Source organism: Protopterus annectens, chromosome 3.part1 (genome assembly GCF_019279795.1).
Source record: "Protopterus annectens isolate FY-2018-M chromosome 3.part1, PAN1.0, whole genome shotgun sequence".
Taxonomy (NCBI): Eukaryota; Metazoa; Chordata; order Ceratodontiformes; family Protopteridae; genus Protopterus; species Protopterus annectens.
In genome coordinates this window covers 1690234717-1690254929 of record NC_056732.1, presented here as the reverse complement: position 1 = coordinate 1690254929, position 20213 = coordinate 1690234717, and positions in this window count along the sequence as shown.

Sequence of the window (20213 nt, the reverse complement as noted above, 5' to 3'; positions counted from 1 at the left end):
CTCTGATTTGTTGTTTGGATTTTAAATATTGAATGTTAATTTGTGTATTTTTAAAGTTTGATGAAGCATTGAGGTCAACGCAAAAGCGTTTACTAAGGTATAATAAACACTTTTTTGGTTTATTTTACATAGCCATGTTTGTTGTTACTCAGTTTTTGTTCTGGTTTTGCTTCTTGTATACTGGTGTGACACCTTCATCCCAGCTGCGTGGTTGTTTTTACTTTTTTGAACCATCCATATCTGTTTTTTTATAGAAGTCCTTCATGGTTATATGATCCTTCCATAACTGCAATACTTCCCACTATCTAATGTCTTCCCATAATTTCACTTTTATTATTTTTCTTCCTACTTCTGTTTTAATATATTCACTTTCTTTCCTCACCTCCATCAGTATTGATAAAATGGTCTGAAAAACCCATCACAACTGTATTACCAGCTTTTAAATAATCATTTTCAGATCCAAGTGTTCCTTTCTGTAAGTCGATTGACTTTAGTTCCACACTGCTAATTTACCACATTCTATCATTTTCCTGTACTTTTGTTACATCTTTCTGTTTTTCTTTACATTCTCCCCTTAAATTACAATTAAAGTCCCTTTCAATTATCATTTTCATGTTAACTACCACATAGTCTAATATTTGATTAAACCGATTCTCTTTTCTTGCTAGTTATATATGCATATAATGCTATAATTCTAGAAACATGTTCTCTCCACCTCACAACCACAAGTTAACCTCCCCATCCTTATCAACATTCCATCTGTCATTTTCACTATTTTTACACAACTCAGCCACTCCAGAACAATGTTTATTACATTTATTTGAAAGCATTCTAAAATTGTTCCATATTATATTTCTACACCACAATGTTTTCTGTTTTCATTATTTCTTCTGTTGTCAGGAATCTTACATCCTCTAACAGAATAATTTAATATTTATTTATTTTATTTTACATTTGTTGACCTGGATAGTCCGACTGGATACATGTCCATTTTCAGCAGAGGCACAGGGAGAAAAGCTCCAAGGTAAACAGATACAATAAAAATCATTACAAAATAAAATCTCCAGGTAAACAGATAGAATAGAAACAATAAAGACATATTTACAAAGTATACATAGACAGTATACTTGGAATAAAATCCACATCACATTTAGCACACCATTCTAGTATCCCTAGCCTTCTTACAGTGTTAATAATATTGTTCACACTTACTTGAAAGTACTCTAAAATTGTTGCTTTTCCTTCTTTTTATGTTTAGAGATAATATTTTTAAATTTCCATTTTCTTATTTTTACTCTTTCCCCATTTGAATATTGTTCCTGGGTTTAAGTACAAATAATCCTTTCTCCTTAGAATCAGATTTTTCACTAGCTAGAACTTCAAAAAATGATTAGTATCAGTTCCTTATCCTGACCTCTCTTCCTGCATGCACTCTCTCTTCTTTTCCCCACTACATTGTTTCTTCTTCTACAGTTTTTTTCTTCACCTCATTTACCCTCTGCCTCAGCCTCTCATTGCCCATCATTGTGTATGTTTTCTTCCATTCCCCTTATTTTTTTATTGCTTACTGTTTGCTCTTGAGAGTCCACCCAAAAGTGTCCTTTTTTTCCACAACCTCCATTTAGGCGCACACTTTCTTGCTGTATGTCTTTTCTTCCCACATTGGTTACATTGTACCTTGTCACAATCATTAATCAAATGAGAAAAGAAACATGATTTAGGCTGGCCAATATATCTTAATGTCTTTCAATGACCAGCCACAAAAAACTAACAATTGCTAAGTGTCTCACTATGCTGTTTTAACATTTCATACCAATTTCCAATCTCTACCCTCCATTCCATACATTTTATCATCTCTAACTTTCACAATATTATCAACAATTTCACAAAGACCATGCATACATTTTTATTGTAATCTTCTTCCAGTCTATCAGTTCTAAACTGCAAAGTAACAATTTTTAACATTTGAGCTAGTACCAGAAAACAAATAATTGTTCCACAGATAAATGTCCTCTTTTTTGCTAGACAGTTCCAGAAATTTCATATGTCCAGCAGTCTCAAATATTAATTCACAAAAAGTCTTGGTTCCAATAGGTATAAAAGATCACATTTTTTACGCTTTAAAATCCAGAACAGTTACCAACTTGTCCCATACATAATATTTGTCTTTTACAGTGTCATTGTTTGCTCTTATTCTCTTCTTTTTACAAAGTTTTACTTGCTGATGTCCTTTTTGCCTTCTTTCACTGGGGTTTGTTGCTCCTTTCCTCTTTTACTTTACGTCACTGCTGTATAAGTTTTGACTGATGCATTCTCCTCTGGCACATCATCTGATTTCTATTCTGCATTACCATCTTTAGCACTTCCAAAAAAGTTATCTGTTGTCTTATCCCATAAAACATCAGAACTGTCACCCTGGATCATCCTGTGTGATTATTTTTAACAGAACATCATCTGCAAGCCCTCCTGACACCAGTTCTGTTATCTGCACCACTTCAGCAGACTCACTTATGTCCTTCTCCAAGGAGACAGTTAAATGCTGCTCCTTTGTAGCATCCACAACACAGGAATCTTTGTTTACATTCTGAAGCTCCATATCAAACATTTTTTTCTTCAAATTATCACTTTCTACCACCAAACTATAGTTCTTCTCTCCTTCTCCATGATGCTCCTTTCCTTAGGCCTCTTCCTTGCTACTGTAGGAGTCCTCCAGTGAAATATTGTAGCTCCAAAGAGTATAGATCCTTTATTAAAATATACATGCTTATTTAAACTACATATACATATTTGGAATATGTACACTTTTCTTTCACATTTTTCCAAAAAAAAAAAAAAACACAATAGTCATTTTTTTACTTTCTGACCCCTGCTCCAACTTCCACAACTAAAATCTTATTTATTTAACATCATAGCCAAATCCCACTTTTCACTAAACATAAATTCCTTCACCATTTAATTCTGTATTATCCATATGATACAAAACATTTTTCTATCAATATTGTTAACATGGTTTCTACTTTTATCCTTACAATATCCAAATTCAATCATATCCATATCTATACTACTTATTTCTGTAAATTCCTCCACATAATTTGAATATAAAATATTTTTCCATAACATTCTAACCCTTTTGCATCATAAAAAAACATGTTCACTAGTTTTGAATTCCCCACATTACAAACAAATTCTATCTTTCTTAGTTTTATAAAGCATATTCACCTTTACTGATAATTTCGCCAGTCAACGTAAAAAATTGGCACTCTATTATTTTTTATATCTTAGTATTCTTGTCTATACGGCATTCCTTTTTTTCTTTATGTAAGTACCCCTTTCCATGGATATATTTGAAAATATATTTACATAATATTATTGTACCATACTTTTTCCCCTTTTCCAGTTTTAACACTCATTTTCCACTACATAACTTTATCTTGATAGTTCTCCAGTTCTGTATTACAGCAATCTTTCCTTCTTTTTAAAACTAAAAATGTTTAACCATTCTATTTTATAATCAGATTTATTAACTCTAAACCTCCTTTTCTTTATGCACATTTAGAACCCCCCATTTTCACTGGATGTAATCTAGATCCCAAAATAAATGAAAAACTAATATTATATACTTCTTTTCCTAAAATCAATGATAAACTAAAAACACCAGCTAAATATGCAGTTCTAGCTAACAAAATAGAGTTAATTAAATAAACCTTTTTGAAAATAAAATCTAAAAGAGTTCCAAAACAGACATGTAGTTATCTTTTTGCTCTAATTTTTCTTTCCATGATGTCCCCGGGATTCATGAAGCTCGGCGCAAGGCCGGTGTAAGGCCTGCGCCGGCGGTGCAGTGAATAGTCAGCGTAGCAGCGCCATATGCATAGTAATGAGTGCGCGCCGCAACCACAGACACGTGCGTAGGGCACGTGAGCGAGCCCAAGTAGGATGCGTCCGGAGGCGTGGCTAAGCCGGCAGGCGATGAGCAACCTAAAGTGCTGACTTCCACAGGCCGCCCGTAATAGTAACCGCACCAGCCAGGGCCCATGGAGAATGAAACGCACGCAGAGAATGCAACATAGTACCCGTCACAACAAAACGGAGAAGCAACCACAACCCACGAAGCCCTAAGTGTACCCATCCAAGGAACAAAGGATATGCATAATACCGTGTCCGTCCCGCAATGCACTGTCAGTGGGCATACCCAGTGAAGGTGTATCGCAGCATGTCAGCGCGCCGCACCGACATAGAAGTAGCGACATGGGCATGGTCACCAGGGTTACCAACTGTCCCACTTTGCTAGGGACAGTCCCTCATTTGACAGTTGTGTCCCGCCAAAAAGTCGAAAAATGGCAAATGTCCTGAGATTTCAGGACAAAAATATTCCCTCAATATACCTTAATAGTAGCATAAAACAATTATATTGTATTTGAAACACATACATGGTATAAGAAACAGAATAAGCAACCCAAATGCTATGAGAATAAGCGTTTATTTTGGCAAAAAAGTGAAGTTCTTTCATCTCTACTTGCTGTGGGTATGTGTTGTCCTGCAAAATCCGATGTTTCCACAAAAGATGTCCCACTTTGGGCATTGGAAAAGGTGGCAACCCTAATGGTCACCAGCAGTAGTGAGAGTACACAGCCGGGTAGCCGTGTCGACATAACAACAAGAAGGAAACAAGATACCCTAAACACAGGCAAACATGTGCATAGCAACATGTACCACACCCAGCAACGTGCTCGTCGCATACACAGGACGGCGTATGTCTAAGCGTAATATCCAGAAGCAGAACCCATGCATGCAAATGTAATACACAATAGCCCCATCATAGCATGTAACCCGCACCCATGTACGACCGTGCACCCAACCCAGCTAGCAGCCTTGCGCAGCTACACACCTACACACAATGGGCATACCTGAAATGTGGTAAGAAGTATTGTCTTAGGCAGTGCCACGCGGGCAAATATGTACCTCACATGTTAACAACCCACCTCAGGTACAGATATGCAAATGGCTGCATGTGAATGTGTCGGCAGAATGTGTACATCCCGCATGTGGTATGGACCCGTCCAAACCCCATAGGCTTGCACACGCCACGGTGCACATAACTGTACACATGTGGACAAGGCGGGATGTTCAACCACCGTACCGATGATTAGCTATGCAGACATGTCAAACACATATAGCGGAACATCTACCTACCAAACAGGACGCCCTAACAGGGTGCCACAGGCACAGAAGGGGAAGGTGGGACATCACATGTTGAGAGTAGCGTTGCCGGACGGCCAAACACCCACAGCCAACGCAAAGGACGGAATAACATGCATATGCCCGGATGGATGTTGTTAGAAAAATATATATATAAACACATATGAAGTGCCAGTTTAGAAGCAAATAGTATATAATGCATTTTATTCTACTTTACAATATGGCAGTAGAAATGATCTTGCATGTAATTGCCTGAAGCTTAGCTGCAGTGTGATTGAACTATGACCCTGGCAGTAACCAGTTCAGCAGGCTTATGTCTTTCAGCATTAATTATCTGCTGGGTTAGAGAAAAATAAATGTATGTACATGTATATCTTCCTCCCTTCCACTGAGGAGGATGGCCTTGTGAGCTCTATCGAAGATAGAGTACAACTCCTTACCAGAGAGACAAAGGAACGTATTAAGAAATGAACTGACTATTGTATCCGAACAGTCCAGGGTCCTTGAAAGAGCAACAATTACAGAAGGACACTGTAATTGACCAGGTGCCTTGCAAGGCTGTGTTATTCTCATGGGAAAACATTTTAAAAGCATTACCTCAGCACCTTCGTATGAATAGAATATTGCGGACTATAGTGATGGAAATGCCCTGTGACTGACCACGCCAGTAAGGTGGGCAAAAGCTGATTGTAAACACTATATAAACAAATTGCTTCCTGTATAGAGTCAGACAAAACTCTTATACTTGTACTGTATAGTTTTTGCCTCCGGTGTACACTACTAAAACGTTGTGAACCTGAGCTTCCTGTGTTATTGACTGTCATTTAGAAAAGCCTACTGATTTCTACAGTCTGATTTTAACAACTTATTTGACATTGTGGTCCTTCTTAGCCGGAATTCCCTTGGTAAGCTACAGGTCAGAGTGCATGGGTGGTAAGAAATCTGCGCAGGAGAAGTTGCCTAAATGGTTCTTCTTGAGTGAAAAGACCTCCGACTGAATTGTTGTGTGTAAAGAGGCTGTCCACTTTCTGATCTGTGGCTGAAAAGCGGAAAACTGGATCCCAAGAAGAAAACGTGCAGTCATAAACGGGAGGCTCAGGTAAGGAGAGTTTCCCTCTTTGTCTCTGTTGTAGATCAGGGACCAGGTTACATTGTGTTTTTGTTAACATTTGTGATAGCAGGTCGAGGACGAATTGAAGTAGTTTTACATTTGGTCATAGATCAGAGGAACACAGAGCAGAGTAAACAGTCATTCTAGACACTACAGTGGATACAGGGAAGGAGATACCACGTGGTATGAGAGAAGGGTTACGTAACAGTCGTTTTGAAGACATGGGAAATCAGTGCACTAAGAGATCGCGAGATCCGCCCTTGATGGATGATGCGAAGTATATGCAATTGCAGAGAGCAGATAATGTGAGATATTTTGCAAAATGGGTTAATAAATATGACTTTGCTGGTATATTAGACAAAATATCGTTAGTGAAACTTTTGAAACACTTAAAATGTGACGCAGATGGTCAGGCGAAAAAACAGCGACATTTGGGTATCCCTCAAGCACATAGGTGGATTGAGGAAGTGAACCGAAGGGAACAGAAGACTAAAAATGCGAAAGCATCATACTTAGACAAAGAAGATAATAATACAGTAGTAGCGACGGCCCCTCCCCCTCCACCCCCTCCGATACCACATCCAGGATATGAAGCGGAGGGCAGGCTAGTCCCCCCCCACGTTATCCTGTGGCAACAGAGGTATTACAACAACCATTTGTAAGAGAAGCTATTGAAACTAGATCCCGAACACGTAAAACACCTAGGGACACTCAACTAAGAAGAGAGTCACTAGAACAGAGTGAGGAAATCTGTCAATTAATTGAAGTACCGAACCCTCAGGCAGGACAGGAAGGCCAGGACCCAACTCCCCTAGTGTATAGACCGTGGACACCGGAAGATATCCGGAAAGTTACAGAGGGAATTCCCCATCCACAAAGTAATCATGAAAAGTTTATACAACATTTACAAGGTATGCGAATGAGTTACCACTTAAATGGGGAAGAAGTAGAGAAGGTGATTAGACAAATAATAGGTCCAGACTGGCACATGGTTTGTGGCATCTGGAATGCTCGTGACGCGCAACTTAAACCACTCCCACATAGTGACGCAGAAGTAGACACCACGTTGAAGGGTCTTACGGACCGAATTACTGAAAAATGGAAACCTAGAGCAGATTGGACCTGTATTAATCAGTGCATACAACAAGATAATGAAACTGTAGATGGATACTATGGTAGATTATTGGAATGTTTCAATAACCATAGTGGTATGCCTATTCCTGCAAATCAGAAAAATGATAGTGCATATGAACAACAGTTGAAAAATGCATTTTTGAAAGGTTGCATTGCCCCTATCGGTAGCTATATTACAAAGCATATGATAGATCACCGAACGAGTAGGCTACAAGCCTTACTGGAGTATGCTAGGCATGCTGAAAGACATCTTAACAGTAAGAAGAAAAGGAAGACGCAGGTCTTCACAGCTGAAGACGGAGCAGAAGTCTTTGTAGTACAGTCAGGTAAAAAGGGTAAGAGAAACACTCAGGGCAATAAACGCTCTGACAGAGACTCGGAGGTGTTTGAGGAAAGAAAGAGAAAAGGTGAGTGCTTTAACTGCGGGAAGAGGGGACATTTAGCAAGGGATTGCAGGTTGAATAAAAAAACGTCTACGGAAGGGAAGGATAGGAGTGATGAGGATTGACTATATGACAGTCATAACATTCAACAGTCATCAGGAGAGACTAATGGGCAGGGAGAAAATGTAAACGCAGTAGAAGGAATAAAGGAAGTGCAAACAGATGTAGAAAATGAGGAAAACGAAGTTCTAGAATTAGCCTTGTTGAGCTTGGAGCTCTATTTGGCGGACACAAAACCGGAAGTTACACGTCTGGTGGAGGCGAAGGATGTGAGATTCCTGTGTGATTCAGGAGCATCACGAACTTTGATACACCCTTCAAAGTTACCGGAACACTCAGAATCACCTGACTACATATTAGTGAAAGCAGCAAACGGGCAGCGATACAGGAACCACTTTCCCATGATATAGCAATAACTGACCCTGTTTCAGGTATGACCCAGAGAAGTAAAATAGTACTTTCTGCAAAATGTCCAGTAAATATACTGGGGAGAGACATTATGCAGCTCTTTGGCATAGCAGTAGTCCCTACCAAGAAGGGTATGGAGGCACAAAGGCAAATGGATACTTTTGTGGTGCGATCGGAGGGTGAATCCTATTATTGGTACAGCCAGGACCTCGTCACGACTGGTCCAGGGGCAGTAACCGAGGAACTGATGAACGTAGCCATCAGTAAGGTACGCTCCCTTCACATTGATCAGCAGCATTTGTTACATTGTACTCTGTACTATTGTAGCACACCAGGGCCTAGCCATCAGTAAGGTACGCTCCCTTCACATTGATCAGCAGCATTTGTTACATTGTACTCTGTACTATTGTAGCACACCAGGGCCTAGCCATCAGTAAGGTGCGCTCCCTTCACATTGATCAGCAGCATTTGTTACATTGTACTCTGTACTATTGTAGCACACCAGGGCCTGATAAGGAATATGAGCAAACATTGTGCAGACATCCTGCCAATAGACTAGTGTTACGAACCTTGTACTGGGATACTGAGGGTAATAGTGTGCTGAGTTGTTCATTACCTCAGGAATTCATGGGACTATATAAGTCCAACAGGCCACCACATGTCAGTGTAACCAAACATAAAAATGTCAGATAGGTGGACCTGGGTGAAAAAGTGACAAGATGGGAAAGGCAAATCGACTTAGAATTGTCACAACAGGGAATACAGAAGCAAAACTTAAATTGGCTAACGCAAGCACGTCCAGCTGTACACTTACAGCAGAGTGAGGACAGCTGATTGGTGTTCCTGTTAAAAGAAGAAGAGAGAGCCTTGTGTGACATACCAAGCACTCTTTGGTCAACAGGGAAACCAGATGTAGGGCTTATTCGGACAGCACGTCCAGTAACCATTACACCGAAGTCAGCATTTAGACCGCAAAAGAAATAATACCCTTTGAGGAAGGATGCAGAGCAGGGAATCAAGCCTATCATAGCGGCACAACTCAAGAAAGGGATACTGGTAGAATCTTTAGATTCACCATGCAATACCCCTCTATCTCCGTTAGAAAAGCAAACGGGGAATGGCGGATGGTACAGGATTTACAAGCTGTAAATCATGCAATAATACCTAGGGCACCGATGGTGCCAGACCCACACACTATATTGAATGATATGAAGCCGCAACAGAAGTATTTTACCGTGGTAGATATAAGCTATGCTTCCTTTTCAATACCTATACATCCAGATAGTCAGTATTGGTTTGCTTTTACATTCAGGGTAACAGATACACCTATACTCGGCTACCGCAGGGATACTGTGAAAGTCCAACAATATTTGCACAGGAGATGGCTTGCAACCTGGCGGGGTTTACTCCACCCGGGGGCAGTCAAGTTCTACTTTATGTGGATGACATCCTGCTTGCGGCTCCTACCCAGCAGCAATGTAGGGAAGCTACAATAGCATTATCGAAATATATAGCATAACAGGGACATAAAGTAAACAAGCATAAATTGCAACTTTGGAGAATACAGGTCAAGTACCTGGGATATGTGGTATCCAAGGAGGGTAGAACATTAGATGAAGATAGGAAGGCAGCAATTTTACAAGCACCCAAGCCAACTACCAAGAAGGAAATGATGTCCTTCCTGGGGACGACTAACATTTGTCGAAGCTGGATACCAAACTATGCTTTGGAATCGGCTGTATTGGCTGCTTTAATCTTTAATACACCTATGGCAGCACATGATATACTACATTGGACTCCAGTAGCAGAAACAGCTTTCTGCAGAGTAAAACGATTGATAGCATCATCATCAAGTTGTAGGGCTCCCGAATAATCATAAGAGATGTCTTCAGACTGTAGATTGTAAGCAGGGATATATGACGTCAGTCTTGACACAACAGCATGGAAGTAAGACACGCCCCATAGCTTACTACTCATCGCAGTTGGACCCAGTGGCACGGTCATTGCCACAGTGTGTACAGGCAGTTGTTGCAGCTGCTATGGCAGTACAGGCTTCGGCATCAATGGTATTATTCCACACTCTCACTTTGAGAGTGCCTCATGCAGTTGCGATAATTTAGCTGCAAGAGGAAATAGCATTCCTGTCCCATGCTAGGCATCTGTCTTGTATGACCATACTCCTGAGTCAACCTCATATGGTGATTGAACGTTGTACAACATTAAATCCATCAACGTTACTTCCGACTCCTGTGGATGGCACACCACACAGTTGCCTACAGGAAATGGAGCAAAAAATTTTACCCAGACAGGATCTTACTGATATACCCTTAGATGATGCAGAGGTGACATTTTATGTGGACGGATCATGTAGAAAGGGTCCTACAGGAAAGAATCTAGTAGGTTATGCAGTAGTTACTGATATTGAGATTGTAGAAGCCCAACCCCTGCAGCATAACTTGCCTGCTCAAGCAGCAGAATTGATAGCTTTAACACGTGCTTGCACTCTAGCGGAAAACAGATGTGTGGACATATATACTGATAGTCAGTATGCTTTCTCTACAGTGCATGTTTTTGCGCAGCAGTGGAAGAATAGGGAATGATAACATCCACTGGTAAACCGATTAATCATGCGCAATTCATCTTGAATTTATTAGATTCCATTCAGTTACCTACTAAAGTAGCTATTTGTAAATGTGCAGCTCATACAAAGCAACAGGATAAGATTCCGAAAGGTAATGCACGAGCTGATGCAGCTGCAAAACAAGCAGCCTCACACTCAGAAACTGTCTTTTGAATGAGGAATTACAACCCTCAGAGATGTTAGATTTAGAAATGTTTACAACAATGCAAACATTAACTACGAAAGCAGAAAAACAGAAGTGGGTAAGATGAGGAGCAATCCTTGAAGACGGACTGTACATCTCCAAAGAGAAAAAGCCAATATTACCGTCTAATTTAATTAGATATGCGGCTGTGTTGAGCCATGGGCAGAGCCATGTCTCAACAGGGGGGATGGTACAGTAAGTTAACAGAATATTCCCACCATACGGAATTACGAACTACACACAAACAGTTTGTGCAGCGTGTCATATTAGCAGTAAACATCATGCACAGGGAGCATTCCAACCGAAGCAAGGGGGTTTCCCTATACCACCATAGCCGTTCCATACTATTTGTATGGATTTTATAGAGCTGAATAAATGTGAAGGGAAGAAATACTGTTTAGTGATTATAGATATGTTTCAAAATGGGTAGAAGCTTTCCCAACCAGGAATCCGGATGCAGCAACAGCGGCAAAGGCCCTAGTAAAAGAAATAATCCCTAGATCTGGCATACCGGAAAGAATCTATAGTGGTAATGGAACGCAGTTTGTGAACCAGACAATCCAGCAATCTGGGAGATTCTTTGGGATTTCCATGAAGAATCAATGCGCATACCACCCACAGTCAGCAGGACTGGTGGAGAGGTACAATGGGATTTAGAAAATAAGTTGAGGAAGTTGATGAGTGAGGCTCAGAAGAATTGGATTTGCTGTCTACCTCTAGCATTGCTGAGCATGAGAACAGTTCCAAATGTAAAGGGTTTGACCCCCTTTGAAGTAGTATTTGGAAGGGCATATTATGTGCCACAGTGGAAAGCTCTCATGCCTGCAGAGCTGGAGGTCAATGGCTCATTAGCCAGTTATATGAAAGGATTGTTAACCAATAATATTTGTTTTCAGTTAAACTCTTTTTCAGATAAAGAACAAATGAAGCCGGACGCAGTGCTGACTCCAGGATCCTGGGTGTGGTTGAAAGTTATCCAAAGAAACAACTGGACGAGTCCAATGTGGGAAGGTCCGTACCAGGTACTGTTGGCAACGCCCACTGCAGTAAAGGTTGCGGAGAGGTCGTCCTGGGTTCACCTGACCCATTTCAAACCAGTGAAGAATATTCAGTTTAAGAAACATTTCGTAGCCGATATACCACAGAGACAGAATGACCAGGGCCAGAGTGTATGAAAATACAAAGCAACCCCAAAGACATTGGTTTACTGTCCTACTGATCATACACCTATCAACCATGTTTGTGGTGACTTTTCTTTTGCTGGGATCTTTCCTGCATATAACTACACAGATATAAATGATGAAATGTGATGAACTGGCCACAGATTGGCATCTCAACTTTAACACATACCTAGCCATGAAGCGTGTGCATGTAGAGACTATGAACATTTCAAATTGCTGGGTTTGTACTGCCATACCTACAGCATATGGAGGACATTTGATGTCTGCTGTCCCCTTGGGGATAAATGAGACCTGTGAAAATCTACTTTGTGATACAGGTTCTGTGAGATCACAGGACAAAGTGGCACTGTACTTACCTGTTACACAAAAAGGAATTGTTTGTCTCTATAAAAATGATACACTCCAAGTTGGTTGGAGTGATTGTAACATAACTGTGTCTTACAAATGTTATCTAAAAGCCAAAGATGAGAGTACTAGTTGTAGCACGATATAGGAGTCATATGTAAGCTTAATGAGAACAACGTTGAAAGATGTGCAGACAAATCCTGCATTGTATAAACAGTTGTCTGTTATAGACAGGAAAATGTTTCATTCAGAGTTAACCCGCATCAGTACTAAAGTAGAATATTGTTATTTTGTTTGTGGGGAAAAAAGCATATCAATGGTTACCTGAGAATTGGTCCGGCAGTTGTTTTTTGGGTTATCTGGTTCCAGCCATAAGACATACTGCAGAATTGCCTCTGGGTAAGATACGACATGTAAGAGATATAGCTCGAAGAACTGGGAACTCAGTCGAGAAACCTACTAATCCAGTGGGTAAAATTGAAGCTGGTTGGAAAGATCATTCATCCGTAAGAGATAAAGGAAAATTGACTCATATGGACTTGAGTGACAGTGTCATATCCTGGGCTGGAATAATCACAGCCTATGGAGCAGTCAAATCAATCTGAGAACTGAGGAAGTTGTCAAAACCTCTCGAAGTAATGAGCAATGCGACCTTTCCGCTCTCGAACTTGTGACTGATGAACTGAATGCAATGAGAACTGTTGTGCTGCAAACTCGAATGGCTCTTGACTGCACCCTGGCGGCGAGAGGTGGTACGCGCGCGCTTATCAAAGAAGAATGCTGTGCGTAAATACCAGATAAGAAGCACGACATCAACGACCACCTAGAGGTAATACAGCAGGTATCAGCCATGGCGGAACCAGGCCCAAACCCACTGACGAACTTTTCCAGAATCCATTTTGTGGATGGGGTTCAATCCTAATGAATATCTTGATTGCCATTTGTGTTGTTTTGCTCATATTGGGAGCATGTGTCTGTTTCGGGATACCCTGTATGAAAGGATTAGTTAGGGACTTTGTTGACGTATCTGTAACCGAGACTAGGTATCAAGACCTGGATTTGAATCTGTCAATACCAAATGAAATTCTTTCTGAAATGTAAAACAAATGACTTGCCTAGTTAAAAGTTCCAGAAAGGAAGAGGCTAGGGAATGAAATAATGTTGTTTATGTTTCTGGATAGAATAAAAAGCATTAAAAGGAGGGAGAATGTTAGAAAAATATATATATCTAAACATATATGAAGTGCTAGTTTAGAAGCAAATAGTATATAATGCATTTTATTCTATTTTACAATATGGCAGTAGAAATGATCTTGCATGTAATTGCCTGAAGCATAGCTGCAGTGTGATTGAACTCTGACCCTGGCAGTAACCAGTTCAGCAGGCTTATGTCATACAGCATTAATTATCTGCTGGGTTAGAGAATAATAAATGTATGTACATGTATATCTTTCTTCCTTCCACTGAGGAGGATGGCCTTGTGAGCTCTATCGAAGATAGAGTACAGCTGCTCACCAGAGAGACAAAGGAACGTATTAGGAAATGAACTGACTATTGTATCCGAACAGGCTTGGAACCTTGAAAGAGCAACATTTACAGAAGGACATTGTAATTGACCAGGTGCCTTGCAAGGCTGTGCTATTCTCATGGGAAAACATTTAATAAGCATTACCTTAGCACCTTTGTATGAAAAGAATATTGTGGACTATAGTGATGTATATGCCCTGTGACTGACCACGTCATTAAGGTGTGCAAAAGCTGATTGTAAACACAATATAAACAAAGCTGCTACCTGTATAGAGTCAGACAAAACTCTATACTTGTACTGCATAGTTATTTGCCTCCTGGTGTACTCTATTAAAATGATGTGGAACTGAGCTTCCTGTGTTATTGACTGTCATTTTGAAAAGCCTAATGAGTGTTACAGTCTGATTTTAACAACTTAATTGACAGATGTGTATGTCATAGCATGGGAATAAGCCAAGCCAACCACCACAATCGCCATGTGTACCACATACAAACAGCCAGTAACACGCAGTAGTAATGCATGAAGGCATACACGACTGTGGGAATAGCACAGGACATATGGCACATGCCAAGTGTAGATGCATGACACAAAACTCCAGGATGGGGCCCCCTGCAAAGAGGAACATGTGCCAACCACACCTCCCACAGATGTACCGGCAGTGAAAACACATGCCAAACACACACCAACACTACCGTCCATCCACGACATCAGAACGGAGGCTGGTCAAAGACCACCATGACGCCAGCACAAACAGGGACACGTGTAACCGTTGCCTTAACACCTGCCCATAGGCCAAAGAATAATAGAATGGACATATGCATGTAATGCTGTGAAGGATGTGTGGTAGTCCTCAGTATCACAGTGGTAGGGACACAGATACACTGTAATCAACCGTGATGTATGTGCACTGTAGACAGCATACCTGCAGGTAATACAGAGGTCAATCACATGCCACAGAAATATACACATGAGAAAGAGGATAGGGATAGACAAGTGTAAATGGGACAAACTATGAACATAGGTTCATAGGTCCATAGGTACAGGGTAGGCTATCTACCCAAGGTCAGCCATAACCCTAGGCCATAGTTAGGATTCCTTTGCCAACCTTCCGGTCCGGAGATAAAATGCCTATTATATTGCTGTACCTCTGTCAAGCAGTGACAATGATGTAATCCCTGGGGTATATCTGCAATCCCCCATCCAACGGACAAGATCCCCCTCGAACAAGGCTAGCAAGGATCTCTGCCTCACATGTACTGTGATGTAGATCCACAGCATAGTGAGTGTCTGGGTGACGTATGTGTCACTCCAACACATCCTATTAATGACCACGTCAAGGTTCACGTCACCTGCCCTTGTGGTTCCGAGGGATGTAGATACAGTAGGTGAAGCATAGTCATCAAATATGGGTCGACATGGCCTCGTATGTCAGGCACAGGTCAACACCGAACAAGAGGTATGTGACTGAATGGAGCAGGAGTCCTAACAGTGGGGCAGCATAACACAAATCCCTGACACCCTGCATCTGTTGGACGATTAACCTATGGGGCCTTCCCAGCTGCTGTAGGTGTCGGGTCAGATACCCTCCGAATGGGGCAATGTACTCAATCATAGGTGTAACACGTAATGAGTACAAGGAGACAATGACCTACCCTGATCTAGATGTGAATCCCTGCACGAACAGGTGGGCAATGTAGAAGTCCTACCGAACCACGATAGCAACGTGTGTGTTGAACGAATGGTGACCGACAACCTGGGTCCCCAGATCCCTGGTAATTACCCCCATGCTCAGTGGACTGCCACCCATATGCCGGACAGGGGTGACCTCGTTCTCCTCGACGGGTATGACTTTGCATTACCTGGCATTTAGCTGTAGGCCATGTCCCTGACAGCAGATATGCATATCTGGGAGGCCCCTTTGAAGGATATCTGTGTCAGATGTCCTTCCCACTATGGCACCCGTTTTGCAGTCATCTACAAACAATGTCGCCCATAACACCCCTGTGTGTGCCTGTACTGTGGAAATGTAGATGTAGAAAAAGAGTGGACCCAGGGCAGAGCCCCGTGGGACACCGCCTGCGACAGGCAGTAGGTCCGACATGCTGCCAGCAACTATGACCGCGTGGGTCGTGTCACATAGCCAGTTTGCAACCCATCCTGCGATGTACGTGTTCACATCCAAGCCGATGGGTTTATCAATGATACCCGAGGGGGGTATTGTGTTGAAGGCCTTTGCCAGGTCGAGGTAGGCTGTATGGACTGCAAGACCCCCATCAATGGCCTCGGTGACTGTCCCTAAAACGTCAACCAGGATTTAAACGCATGAACCGCCCCTGACCAAGCCAAACCGGGTTGGATGCAAAGTATGCAGGTCCCCTATGTCGTCATCTACGAGCCGCAGTATGATCCCTCCCCATGTCTTTGCAGATAGGTCTCCTCATGGTAATGGGACAGTAATAACCAGGGTCAGTGGAGGCACTGGCCCTGTGAAGTGGGACTACAGTCGATGTGCGACACAACCTGGGTATGTTACCCGAGGTGAGGCTAAGAATAAACAGCTGTCCTAACTGTGGGTCTAATTCCTCAATGAGATCGCGGAGTACACAGTCGGGACACCAGCTGGTCCCATGGATGCTATGTTCACTACCCTGGAGAGAGCATGTCCCACCCGTGCGTCACAGAACATTCGGGGACCACAAACTGCTGGTACAGACATCTCTCCATGTGGGGGGGAGGGTGTGGAGATGTCTTCACCGAACCTGTCAGCCCGTATGTTGGCAATGTGTGTATGTTCAGTAAACTCCACATCATTGTGAACCCAGTCAGAGCATATGTGTGAGTTACCTCCCAGGTGTCCAGCATAGCAAATGAAGGCTGTATGATTGTCAGCCAGGTCCATGGAGATATATCTGTGGAACCTGCCCTGGACCATGTCATGACAGCCTGTAGCTCTACACATATAATGAGCAAGGGTGTCATACCTCACAAGGTGTCTGCTCTGCCTTGTAGTAGCCACCTCCCTCGTTGTACAGCTTGTGTATGGCTGGGGTACACCACACTGGATGCTTGGCATTGGTACAATGAACCACAGTTGGGTAAGGGAATGCCTGATCCATGCAGTCCTGTAGGTACCGGTAGACGGCATATGTAAGTGATGCAGTGGCTGCAGTACTGTTGACCACTGGCTCAGGGTCCTTAAAGGAGACCACAGTAGTGTTCAGAATTGTGAATTCGGCCTTTGAGAAAGCCATGTGTATGGTAACCGGCAACACCCACAGCAACGGATGTCAATAGCAGAAGCCATTGTCCAAATAACATAGATTAACTTCGGCATGACAATATGTATTATTATACATGTATTGACACGTGTCTGCTAATTACACTTGCAAATGGCCGGTAAGACCGGGCCAAAGTGCCCGTGATTTACCTAGTATGGAGGTGTCATTCCGACAATAAAGTGGCGATACTTCCCAACCGGGACCTCTGGGGATTAATTAAAGCGGTTGTTAACCTGCAACATTGGATGTACACCATTTGGTTCCGGTTTCGGAAAACATGGTTTCCGTAGCACTACACACTATGGGTAGTCAAGCAGACATCCGTGATTGGTGAACACACAGCAGCAGTCAAAACCACTGGCCACACGGACACAGTCCGACAAGCTCTACACTTTACATATGCACATTGGTGTCCATTGTAGGACCCAAAATTTTCCCGTACGGAATGCGTGCCAGCCTTCATCGCCACTCACGAGAACCGATAGTCGTGACCACGGCACAGCTAGACATATGCACCGCAAGCGTGTTCAATGTTGATGATAGCTGTCCATGAAATGCAGCACATATGCACAGAAATCCCCAGAGTTCCGAGTCCATAGAAGTGTGTCCACATCCTAGTCCCGCACTGTCGACTGTTGCAGCCAAGGGATCCTGGGTATGTAGAAACAGGGCTCGGTGTCGTTTGGCAGGTAATCCGTTGTCCCGCCCCGTGGGAGGGATGTGGGTGTAGCACCTGCCTTACTCCCCACTAATAATGCAAAGCATCCACCGGAGAATGCTAAATGCAGGTGTGAAATGTGTACAGCCCTATACCAGTGTCCAGTAGGCAATTCTCATGGATGGACAAGCGTATCACCAAGATGGCACCCATAACTGCAAACCCGGTGGAATTACACAGCCGCGGTAAGGCATAACACAGGAAATACACATAGGGACTACAGTTGACATTCCCCATACAAAGTTGGACCGCCATGCGAACACCGGCGTACACAGCACTCAATCTGCCAGCAACAAAATGGGGAGCACTCGCTACCATACTGCGGAACAGATGGGCGACCTGTGGAACACATACTAATGGCACACCAACAACGTCAACTAGGATATGTAAACTATGGCGTTCCCACCTATGAAGAAAACATGCTTCAATGAATACATAGGGGATCAACATGTTCCGGTGGTGTTATGTTGAAAATACAGTGACGGATATGTCCTATTGGGACGTCTGAGGTTTATTTAAAGCAGTTGCTAACCTGCATCTTTGGATGTACACCATTTGTTCACAGTTCTAAATCACCTGGTTACGTAGCACCATGTAGAATGGGTAGTCAAACAGACATCCGCGATTGGGGAACATACAGCAGCAGTCAAAACCACTGGCCAGTTGGACACAGTCCAGCAACATCTAACTTTACATATGCACATTGGTGTCCACTGAAGGACACAAAAATACCTTCTAACAGAACTCCCTCCAGCCGTATCCGAACAACAGATGGTGCGATAGCCGTGACTATGGCACAGGTAGACATATGCACCACCAGCGTGTTTAAGGTTGATGACAGGTGTCCATGAAATGCAGGACATATGAACAGAAATCCCCAGATCGACGTGTCCATACATGTGTGTCCACATCCCAGTCCCGCACACATGAAGGATGTGTAATGGGTACTGTCGAGGGTTGCAGCCATGGGATCTTGGGTATGCAGAAATGGGGCTCGGTGTTGTCTGGCAGATAATCCGTTGTCCCGCCCCGTGGGAGGGATGTGGGCGTAGTACCTGCCTTACTCCCCACTAATAATGCAAAGCATCCACCGGAGAATGCTAAATGCAGGTGTGAAATGTGTACAGCCCTATACCAGTGTCCAGTAGGCAATTCACATGGATGGACAAGCGTACGACCAAGATGGCACCCATAACTGCAAACCCGGTGGAATTACACTGCCGCAGTAAGGCATTACACAGGAAATACACATAGGGACTACAGTTGACATTCCCCATACAAAGTCGGACCGCCGTAACACCGCGCATACAGCACTCAATCTGCCAGCAACAAAATGGGGAGCACTCGCTACCATACAGCGGAACAGATGGGCGACCTGTGGAACACATACTAATGGCACACCAACAACGCCAACTAGGATATGTAAACTATGGCGTTCCCACCTATAAAGAAAACATGCTTCAATGAATACATAGGGGATCAACATGTTCCGGTGGTGTTATGTTGAAAGTACAGTGACGGATATGTCCTATTGGGACGTCTGAGGTTTATTTAAAGCAGTTGCTAACCTGCATCTTTGGATATACACCATTTATTCACAGTTCTAAAACACCTGGTTTACGTAGCACCACGTAGAATGGGTAGTCAAACAGACATCCGCGATTGGGGAACATACAGCAGCAGTCAAAACCACTGGCCAGTTGGACACAGTCCAGCAACATCTAACTTTACATATGCACATTTGTGTCCATTGTAGGACCCAAAAATACCTTCTAACAGAACTCCATCCAGCCATTTCCGACCACCAGATGATGCGATAGCCGTGACTATGGCACAGTTAGACATATGCACCACCAGCGTGTTTAAGGTTGATGACAGGTGTCCATGAAATGCAGGACATATGAACAGAAATCCCCAGATCGACGTGTCCATACATGTGCATCCACATCCCAGTCCCGCACGCATGAAGGATGTGTAATGGGTACTGTCGAGGGTTGCAGCCATGGGATCTTGGGTATGCAGAAATGGGGCTCGGTGTTGTTT